The following is an 11,262-nucleotide window of genomic DNA, read 5'->3' on the forward strand; positions in this document are numbered from 1 at the left end:
TCGGGGGTCTGTGCTCTTGCCCAGAAAAACTCTGGATAAAAGGACAACTGATTCTGCAGCCTTTAGTAAGGCAAAATTTTAATTGTTCCAGGTCATGAGTTTCCAAACTTGGGGTCGTTAGCTCTCTGTCTCTTTTTCTGTGGCTGGATCAGAGGGGAGTCACAAAACTTTTCTGTTGCAATACAGGATCAGGAGGTGTCAAAGGCTGAGGCCTTGCTGCAGAAAATATAGGCCCCAGAGCAAGCTCCAAACCATGCCACAGGATTCCAGGGGAGATCCTGATCTTTTCAATAAAATTTCAAAAGTAAACAGATTAGGCCATTTGGTAATCCTCTGCTGATTCAGTGTGTTTGTGAGCTGGTTTTTTAAAGATTTGCTTAAAAATGCAGAAAAGTAATTCTAAAAATGTAGTTTTAAATTTATTCTAAATAGAAAGACAGCTAGTAGGACTTTCAATTTTGTAAATTATAAATGCAATAAATAATTGTGGTTGATATTTCTAAATTTTTTTTCAATAATTAATGACATTTTTATCTGAAGAAAATTTAATTTTTATTACAAACATACCATCTACTTTTTATCTTCTGTAAATTTCTTTTTTCATATCAAATGGCAAGATAGACTGATCCCAGGTATTTAATTATTAATACTGTGGGTACACAGTGCACTTCAGGAGTCTCAGCTCTGAGGCCAGCACCCCAAGCTGCACACAAACCTGCTGGGAAAACCAGTGTGAGGGAAAGAGATCAAATTTTTATAACACAGATGTTTAGGAAATCTATCAATGTTTTCTCTAATAATCATTAATTTAAGTAACACATGCAAAATGAACATCCATTCAAAGTTTAAAATATATGCATGATATCTATAGCAGCAGCAAACTGTCTGTTCTACTGCACACCAGAGACAAACAGGAGCTCTTTCTGTAAGCTTATTGATGGGAAAAAATGTGAATAAAAATATTGTATGAGGAAGGCCTACAGAAGCATAACTGTGTTCTTTAACACTGCTCATTGATCATTTAAATAGTGTATTAATTCTATAGCTAGGTTATTGGTGCTAGAAGCAATGCAAGTGAATTTTATATATCCTCAATAGAGAGCCAGATAGCAGATAGAATCTATTTGAAAAAATAATCTAAAAATAGCTGATTAACAAAGTGTGATCTTTACATCTTACTGGAAGTAGCTGCACAAAATTACATTTTAATTTAAGAGCTTTTAAGTAACAGTTGGTAAGAAGCAACTGTGGTATTTCAGCAGAGCAGAGCTATCTTTGCTGATGTTTGGATGTGTTTCTCTGTTCCCTTAAAGCAAGATCCTCACATTGATCCACTTTCTCATCTCTGATTCTCTGCTCTTACATTCTCAGAATACTGGAGAACAGACCACAGGAATTAAACCAGTCCAAATCTGACAATTATGAAGACTGGACAAGTCTGGAATGTATTCACAAACTAAGTACTAATATACTCTAGTATAAGTCAAAAAAAAAAAAATTTCTACAGTTATGTTTTTAACTTAATTGGCTTATGAAAATTTAACCTTTCATAAATGCTGCTTCTGAACAGTATTATTTTCATGGAAAATAGTAGCTAAAAAGCACATCAGCACCACAGTTCTGACCTAAGCTCCTCCAAATCAGATTTCAGTCTTAAACAAGCGAGGAATTTATTGCACTGAGGTTTGGACACATCCTATTCCACTTTTGTTGCAATTATGTTGCTATAAAATGTAAAATATGAGAATTCTATAGAAAAACTTGATAACTGATCCTGATATTCACTTGCATAAATGTACAGATCCTGCACATAGTCATCAGATAAATCACATGCCAACAACTTTGCTTTAACGGTGCGTCACTGTCTCGCTTCAGCTGAATTTCCAGGCCTTTTTGAAATACTCAAATTGATTCAGTCTGTATAGGTCAACTCTTAAAATTAACCTGACTGTAGTGACAATATGATCACAATGTGAATGTCTGGATGTTTATGTGCAGCTCAAGCAGGTGATTAGCTGGCATTAAATGTCAAAACTACGGCAGACACATTTACACTAGCTGAGCTCCTGCATGTATTTTGTGTGAATATGCTGCATATGTGAAACACTGTATAAATTACATTGTGTATCATGTGTTCATTCAGTGTTAAATATCTGTGCAGTGTATTTGGAACCATGAGAAAGTTCAGTACCTCTACCAGTGTTTTCAACACTTTCTAGAATCCCATGAGCAAAGTACAGCTATGTAACTTTTAAGTAAAAATAATACTTCAATACTTTAGGATATTGATACCAAAATGTAAATAGTAACATGAACTTAAACAGCTCTACCAAGCTCAGGTTTACACTGCCTTACTCACAATAATATATTTCACAACTTTTAACAGTACAAAAATCAGCAGTCTTTAAATTGAATCATAGATAAAGACTGTACACATGTGGACACACATAGACACACAGAAGGAACGTTCAAGAGATACATCACAACTGAATACTTTGTAAGCAAAAAAAAAAATGAGGTGGGGGTTGACAATACAAATGCTACCAGTGTTTAAAAGATTTTTTCAATGTTTAAACTGTCTCTCTTTTCTAGGGACCATCTTTTCTCCCAATTCACCTCTATTGCACCCTTTGAAAGGTGACTTTTTCTGCAGCATTTGCTGGCTTTTTAAGAGAAAAACATCACCAATAGTTAGAAAACTGTTATGTTTAACTTTCGGAATTATTTTCTTTTCTATCCACCTTTTTATTGCTGAAGACAACACTAAAGCTAGAACATGATTATTTATTTAAAGTGTATAATAGCCCTTTACTAAGTGCAGCAGTAGTTTACTACTAAGTTTACTGTCCAATGTAAGAGCCATAATGTGCTGTTTTCTTTTGCAGAACAAAGTGACCACCAAAAGCGGGACTTTGTGGGCCAGTTGGATAAAACATAAGCTCATCTCGCCCCCAAAACCCCGACTCTGGAACCACAGCCTTCCAAGATTCAATTTGTAAGTAAAGTATCTTTGTGAGATATGCCCAATCAACTGAGTCATTGCTTATAGAGTGGGTAATTTTCAGCCTAATCAAAAGAGAACGTTATAGCCCAGTCGCAATACATCCTCCTTCACTTTCTGGACAGCAAGAATTGCTAACAGATACTAACTGATTTTATTAATATTTTATGAATTATTTATCAAGCAGGTAAGAAGTAACTTTTCTAAGTGTCTATAAAATGACACAGAATAACAGTTATTAGACTCAGCATTCAAAATATCTATTAAGACTTCTCAAAGTGTGTAACAAGTTATTATTTATCTGTTTCACTGTATTTCAGAATAAAGTTGACACATTATAGAGAAATAGCTGTCATTATTCTAAATTTGTTATTTGTACAATAAACTATAATTTATTTTCACTTTACTTGAAAACAGGTCTCTTCCTACTAACAATGATAGTCTCAAGTATTCAGCTCTACATCATCTTCTTACTACCCTCAATATTGTTTCATAAGATCTTTTAAAGATGAGAGGAAAAGTAGAAATTCACAGACAAAAGGAAAATAGTCTAAATCTTCACTTTATAATTCCAACAGAGCTTCTATATAAAATCCATGTTTAAAAGCATTATAGTTTACACTTGGATGGCTGAAGTAGGTTAATGCCGTCAGTTACTTTAAAAGAAACTAATTATTGTCCTTGAAAAGCCACTATTACATTCATTCTACTTTTGATAATCAAAATGTGGAGCTGAAGAATGCTGTCCTAGCTGGACTGCTTTATAAACACCTTTATAAATACATCCTGAAAGGAAAACGCAGAGAAGTTGATGGAAATTCTGGCTAAGTAGAAATGTTTAAATAATTCCTCTTTCTACAGACTATACATTTTAACTGATTTATTTACGGCTGTGATGATTTAGGAGGTTTTTCTGGCTTTCACACGACCTGATCAGACGGTGCGTATCGACCCCCTCCGCACGCGCATTTGGAGTTATTTGTGCCTGGCCAAAGTCGCCGCAGCAGCCACGCGGAGGCAGCGGGACGGGAGCGGTGGCCGGACACCGTGGGGAGCGGACACCGTGGGGAGCGGACACCTGTGGCTGCCGAGGGTGCCGGCACGGCGGCGAGCCGCCCCTTCCCCGCGGGGCGCGGCGGGCCCGGCGCCCCGCCCGGCGCGCACCTTCCGCGGCCTGCGGCAGGTGGGCGCGGGGCCGCGCCGGGAGCTGTCCGGGGCCGCGCGCCCGCCGATGCGCGGCCCCGCGGCGCCGCCGCCGCCGCCGCTCCCGGGGCGCCTTTCCGCGACCGCGGTGCCTCGGCCGCGCCCGCACGCCCCGGTGCCCGCCCGCCGCGGAGCCGCCCCATCCCCGCGCAGGGCGCGGCCCCGGCTGCCCGCGGAAGGGGGCGCGGGGCGGCGGCCGCACCTGCGGCCTCGGCGGGGGCGTCGCGGGGCCGCGCTGCTCCCCGCGGGCGGGCGGGCGGCGCGGAGCGGGGGCGCGGAGGGAGAGCGCAACTCACCGCTTGTCAGTGCCCGCGGCGGTGCCCCGGAGAGCCGGGAACGGGAACGGATCAGCGCCCGCAGCGAGCGGGGATCCCGCGCGCAGGGAGCCGCTCGCCGGGCAGGTCCCCGTTCTTGAAAGGAGACAGCCCTCCGGTCCTCGCTCCGAGCCGGCTCCTTCCGTTGGCAAAATCCTGACTCATTACATAAAAAGATCACCCTGCCAGGCGCCCTGAAACATTTCTTCATCACGGTCACGCCACAAGCTAAACAAGAGGCCACATCAAGGGGAGGGGGAGAGGGGGGAAGCGGAGAGAGAAAAAAATCCTGAGGGTTTTTTTTTCTTTCATTAAGATCCTCTTCCTTGAAAAAAGGAAAAAAAAAAAAGTGCTGGGGAAAAAAAAACCAACCAAAAAAACAAAGAGCAGCAGCCGGGAAAAAAACTAGAGAAGATTCACTCATTGTTGCCACAAAGACACCTCTCCCCTTCCCACTCCTTCTCCATGCTCATTCCTCCAACAGTGCTACAAAGACGTGCAGTCTGCGCCGGGAGTTGTGAGCCCGAGCCGTGAGCTCCTCAACTCCGTGGGGGCCGTGCCAGGAGACCCGGGGCGCACAGTCCTCTGCGAGGAGGTGTGGTGAGTCCAAGACCGTCCGAAAATTATTTTTTTTCCTAGAAACTACCACCAAATATAGTAACAGGGAAGGGGTATTCCTAGAAATTCGGGAGACGTCAGAAAGGGAAGATTTGTGAAATTCAGCTTCACTTCCTGCAGAGGGCTCCTAGCACAGGGATAAAAAAAAGGCAATAAAGTGCTTTTCATGCTTCTCTGATCAGATAATGGTTAAAAAAAAAAGAACGGTAAAACACTTAAGTCACATTTCTCTGATACAATCTAATAGTTTTATATGGGAAGAATGCTAATCAGTCACCTCCTTTCCTCATTTTCTAATAATATTTATTAGATGTCTATCTCCTGTATTTATTTTCTTCACATCCTCATATCAGACCTATGCACGCAGCAAATGAAAGGAATACGCATATGAGTGAAAAATGGGCCAAATGATAACCTTCCCACATATCAGAGAAACATTGAGTGTTTGTGTGTTATTTTAAACAGGCTTTGCCGTTTGCATCTTTCGTGCTACACTGATGTGAATAATTCATGTCCCCACTGTAGATGTGTGCAATATTGTTACTCGCATGAATCGGAATTTGTAGGTTGGCTTTTATTTAAGGGCTTTAACACCAAGTACTGCTGAGCACTGTCAGTCCCCATGGACCTAATGGTATCTTAGGCTCTTAATTAATTCAGCTCAGCAACTGACAGGATCAGGCCCTGACCGACAAACGGAGACCCGCACGCTGTCAGGAGCCACATTATTCCTCGTGTGTCTCCTAAATCTCTGTTTGCTTTGTGCTGGTGTCTAACACCCAATCCTGACTCATATCTTCTTTAAAAACACTATTTCATATGTTTCATAGGAAGCAGAATTGAATGTTTGCAAAGCAGAGACAAATGAAGATGTTATTATAATCTTAATTATATAAAGATGTCAGTGCATTTGTAATAAAGCATTATTTATCCAGGAATAGCAAAGGTTGCTATAAAAACCACAAAGCCAGCTTTTGGGGGAAGATAATAGATTTCAATGTGTGTAACTCTTGCAGGTTAATTGGATTTCCTTAATGAAATTCCCCTCAGCCATATGAAATCCTTGAGTTTGTTCTTTGAATTTCATTATGACTTGCAGAGTCTTCTCTGCCCCCAAATCAAAATGCAATAAAAACACTGGAGTTGGCTTCACTTCAGTGTTTTATGAACACTCACATTTAATCAAAACTTGGTTACAGACACCTTGTCTTTCAGCAGCTTGGAAGGGGAATTAGTTGAGTTTACCTGACACTCCTGAGTGTGCTTTTACTCCTAAGTGTGTTTTAACTGTTATTGCAGTGCTCAGTAAACAAACGCATCAAAATACAGACTCAGGTTTCACCAACATGCACCCACAGTGTTTCGTTAGCAATAATGCCTGGTTAGAAGTAGATTTACTTTTGAGTAATCTCCTGGAATTCAAAACAGCTCTAGTTAATTGCAAAAAGGCCTTTTTAATCTGGCTGGCTTACTTAACGGCACACTGCTCCACTCTGCCTGCCACTCTCATTTCCTGAGTGAAAAAGTGAATGGCAGCTTCAAGCTCAGGATCTTTTAATCATTAAAAGAAATGGATGTGCTGTCCTCTGTTGGTCATGCTGGTTGTCACAAGTAAAATTGAATTTAAAAGGCAGGCAAGAGGCTGTTATAGCGACAAAAAAAAAAAAAAGAATATGAAACTAAATTAAATTTTCTTCACCTTCTGCATTCACCAATAGCACTGCACAGTGTAAGGGATTTTTTTTTTTTTTAATTATGCAATGATAGAAACTGGATTATGGAGAGGACTCATTTCATATGACTGTAGTATAAATTGTCCCCTGGCATTCCCTGGTCGCCGGCTGCTGGTTCACGCTCTGTGCCCGGCGTGTGGGTGCCACTATGAGCTGCAGGTGCCCTTGGGAGCCAGGGCTGCAGGGGGGTGTGGTGCTGGCAAGCACGTGGCCACAGAGGAGGTTTGGGGTTTAAATTTCACATCCCCCGGTCTGGTCTGGGGACAGGGCCGTGCGTGCCAGTCCACGCTCAGTGTGTGACCCATGTGCCCCTCAGTGCTGTGTGTGACCCGTGTGCCCCACAGTGCTCAGTGTGTGACCCATGTGCCCCTCAGTGCTGTGTGTGACCCGTGTGCCCCACAGTGCTCAGTGTGTCACCCATGTGCCCCTCAGTGCTCAGTGTGTGACCCGTGTGCCCCACAGTGCTCAGTGTGTCACCCATGTGCCCCTCAGTGCTGTGTGTGACCCGTGTGCCCCACAGTGCTCAGTGTGTGACCCGTGTGCCCCTCAGTGCTCAGTGTGTCACCCGTGTGCCCCACAGTGCTCAGTGTGTGACCCGTGTGCCCCACAGTGCTCAGTGTGTGACCCGTGTGCCCCTCAGTGCTCAGTGTGTCACCCGTGTGCCCCTCAGTGCTGTGTGTGACCCGCGTGCCCCACAGTGCTCAGTGTGTGACCCGTGTGCCCCTCAGTGCTCAGTGTGTGCCCCACCGTGCTCAGTGTGTGACCCGTGTGCCCCACAGTGCTGTGTGTGACCCGTGTGCCCCACAGTGCTCAGTGTGTGACCCGTGTGCCCCACAGTGCTCAGTGTGTGACCCGTGTGCCCCTCAGTGCTCAGTGTGTGCCCCACCGTGCTCAGTGTGTGACCCGTGTGCCCCACAGTGCTGTGTGTGACCCGTGTGCCCCACAGTGCTCAGTGTGTGACCCATGTGCCCCACAGTGCTGTGTGTGACCCGTGTGCCCCTCAGTGCTGTGTGTGACCCGTGTGCCCCTCAGTGCTCAGTGTGTGACCCATGTGCCCCACAGTGCTGTGTGTGACCCGTGTGCCCCTCAGTGCTGTGTGTCACCCGTGTGCCCCACAGTGCTCAGTGTGTGACCCATGTGCCCCACAGTGCTGTGTGTGACCCGTGTGCCCCTCAGTGCTGTGTGTGACCCGTGTGCCCCTCAGTGCTCAGTGTGTGACCCATGTGCCCCACAGTGCTCAGTGTGTGACCCGTGTGCCCCTCAGTGCTCAGTGTGTCACCCGTGTGCCCCTCAGTGCTGTGTGTGACCCGTGTGCCCCACAGTGCTCAGTGTGTGACCTGTGTGCCCCTCAGTGCTGTGTGTGACCCATGTGCCCCTCAGTGCTGTGTGTGACCCGTGTGCCTCTCAGTGCTGTGTTTTTAAATTTGGGCATTGTATTGTCTAAAAAGAAGAAAGTTGAAGGCAAATAGCGCAACACTGAAAAAAGGTTTAACATCAAGTAAATGAATCCATTGTGGCAGTAAACCCGTGTGATATGTTAATTATTTCTACCTCTTAACTGCTGCTGGAGTTACTATTTCTGGGCTGCACAAGTTTCTCCTAGGCTTTGAGTGCACAGATAGTTTTCTAATTACAAAATTAATTTCAAGTAGATAACCACAAGACATTTCTTAAAATGTTACTTAGCAACATTGTTATCATGCTAATAGTTCAGCAATGTTACTCAACAGAATGTAAGTTCTGTCTGCAAACTGTGGAAAAACAGGCTCCGTGTTACCTGATTTCTGTGTCATCTAACACAGACTCACAGGCCTCAAACCATCATTAAGAGGGTTGGAATCAGCCACAGCTCTTGTGCATACCTGGCTTTGTCCTATATTATTTCCAAAAAACAAGCACAAATTTATGAAAGCTTTACTCATCAGTGGCAAGGTGGCTCATCTCCACCCTCCCTGAGAGGCTTATCCTTGAGACTGTAGTAAACAGAAAGCAGTATTTAACAGATATGTGTTTTGTCCTTGAGTTTGATTTTTGCATTTAGTTTTTACAACCCTCCTATGAAAGTAGTTTCAGGGACGTGGATGTACCTCACTATCCTTTGTATCCCTCTAAGTAAAAATATCTAAGAATGTTTGCAAAATCCAGTGTAAATAGTTAAGGACATTTATTTCTGTTCATACAACAAATATACAGTTTATATTCCTGCCAACAATGGTGCAGAATATGAAAGGAAGATTTGTCAGACAGAGAACAAAATTGATTGTGTGGACACAGTGATCAGTAAAATTTCAAATGGTAAGTAAATATCAAACATGAATCAACAAAGATTTCCTTCAATTAGTAATTCTTTTCCTATTTACACTGTTAGGATGCATTTAAGTGCTGTCAACCCTTAACTGTGTGTTAAGGTTTGCTCCCTGGTCCTGTCAGTGTCACTGAATTGGACCTCCTGGCCACTTGTGGTGCTGCTGGATCAGCTGGATCAGTGTCCAAAGCACTCAGTGTTTGTTTCACCAGGAGGAGGGGAGCACTGCTGGGCTCCTGTGAGCATTACCACTGCACCCTTTCCTTACCCATTTTTCAGTGTCACAGGGAGTTTTTTCTGTTAGAAAATAGGAAATGTAAAGTACGCACTAATCAGATTGCAAATAATCCTGCTAAGTGGTTAGTGATACAGATGAAGAAACCTCATGGTTTACCAATCAGAAGAAAGAACCAAATTAATAAATACTTAATTTCATGGTGGTAGGGTGGGGTGAACCAATGAAAGGGACCTGGGGGATTACAGGATGATCCTGATAGCTGCAGCCTCTGGAGAAGGCTCTCTTCAAACTCTCTTCAAGAGTTTGAAGGAGCTGGAGGATCTCTTCAAACAAGATTCTGCAGAGGCTCCACTTGTTCCTCCCAGGAATGACTGTGTGATAAGGTAGGCACCAGCACTTCCCTCAATAGTGCTGTGCGGAAAAGGCGTTTGACATGACTTCCACTAGACCACAGCAGTCATCTGGGCCTTTCGCATTTCAAACTCTTTTTTGTTTCTTCAGGCTCAGCTGAGGGCCTCTTGAAAGCAGGATTACAATCCAAGGAAAAACGAAGGAAAACTGTTCTGTTCTTGCAGATGTGAGAAGGGCGGTCATGCAGCCGCTGAGACATGGGCAGGAATGACCGAGGAGGAGGCACAGCTGGCACGACATCCACCAGAAGCCGTTGCTGGGGCCGGAGGAGCCGCTGCCGCCGGTGCGAGAGCCGGGGCTGGGTACCGGCGCTCGGGGGTAGCGGGGACCCGCCCGGGGGCGTGGCTCTACTGCTGCCGGGCGCGCACCGCAGCTCTGCGGAGACGCCATGCCCGGGCTCCCTGGAGGGTCCCGGGGCCGGGGCTCCGCCTTCCCCTAAAAATGAGGGGAGAATTCCCGCCTTCGTGGACCCACCAAGGCACGGACGGGGTTCGAACCCGTGATCTTCGGTTTACGAGACCGACGCCTTACCACTTGGCCACCGCGCCTGCGTTAAGTGCTCTTCCTGACGCCTTTCTATCGCTGGCGCCACTCCCGCACGCCCGCCCACGGCCCACCCTCGCGCGCGCCTGGGCTGCCACCTGCCGGGGGCGCGAGGCGCTGAGGGCACGGCGGCGGCTGAGGGGGCGGAACGGGAGGGAGGGACCGACCCGGACTGACCCCGCTCCCGCTCTCCTTCTGGCCCTCGCTCTCCCTTCGTCTCCCTCTGGCCCTCGCTCTCCCTTCGTCTCCCTCTGGCTCTCGCTCTTGGAGCTGCCAGGAGCCTCCCCTCTGGCTGTGGAGGCGTTCTGAGGGCAGCGCCCCTGCAGCGTCCGCCCCGGGGCTGTGAGGGCGCGGTACCCGCAGGCGGCACTCGAGGCCTCACATCGGCTAGCACGGCAAGGAGAGGGAGAAAAAAGCGGGATTAAAGTTTTCCTTCTCCAAGAAGAGAATGCAAAACGTTGGGATAACTAAATGGTAAATACTGAACTAAAAACACTTGCTGCCTGGTAGCTGTTCCCTCAAAAAACTCAGTGTTGTGAATTGCAGAAAAGATACTAGATATTTTCTAGACAGGATCTCCTAGATTTTTACAAGTGTGACGTGAAAACAAAGGTTTTAGTTTTCATTTAATGTGTTGTGGAGGTCTGTTTAAATTTTCCATGAAACTGTTGCTTGATATCCAAGTTCTATATTCCTTTTGGTGTGGTTTTGGTTTCCTGTGGAAGAAGCATGTGAACATATTGCAGAGGTGCCATTGTAAAGGTTTAGATCAGAGTACTGATTTGGTAGTGCTGTAATGCAGCATTGCAAGGTTGATATAGAACCAAAATAACTTCACTTGGAAGGGACCTTCAAAGGTCCTCTAGTTGAACCACCCTGCAGCGAGGAGGGGAATA

The 11,262-nt window shown here is 45.5% G+C and overlaps 1 non-coding gene across 1 annotated transcript; it reads right to left on the bottom strand.

The window, feature by feature from the left end:
* Positions 1-10,299: 10,299 nt before the first annotated feature.
* On the bottom strand, positions 10,300-10,371 carry TRNAT-CGU (transfer RNA threonine (anticodon CGU)). The gene has a single exon. It is a non-coding gene; the product is annotated as a tRNA-Thr (tRNA).
* Positions 10,372-11,262: the final 891 nt, after the last annotated feature.

Source organism: Molothrus aeneus, chromosome 16, assembly GCF_037042795.1.
Source record: "Molothrus aeneus isolate 106 chromosome 16, BPBGC_Maene_1.0, whole genome shotgun sequence".
Lineage (NCBI taxonomy): Eukaryota > Metazoa > Chordata > Aves > Passeriformes > Icteridae > Molothrus > Molothrus aeneus.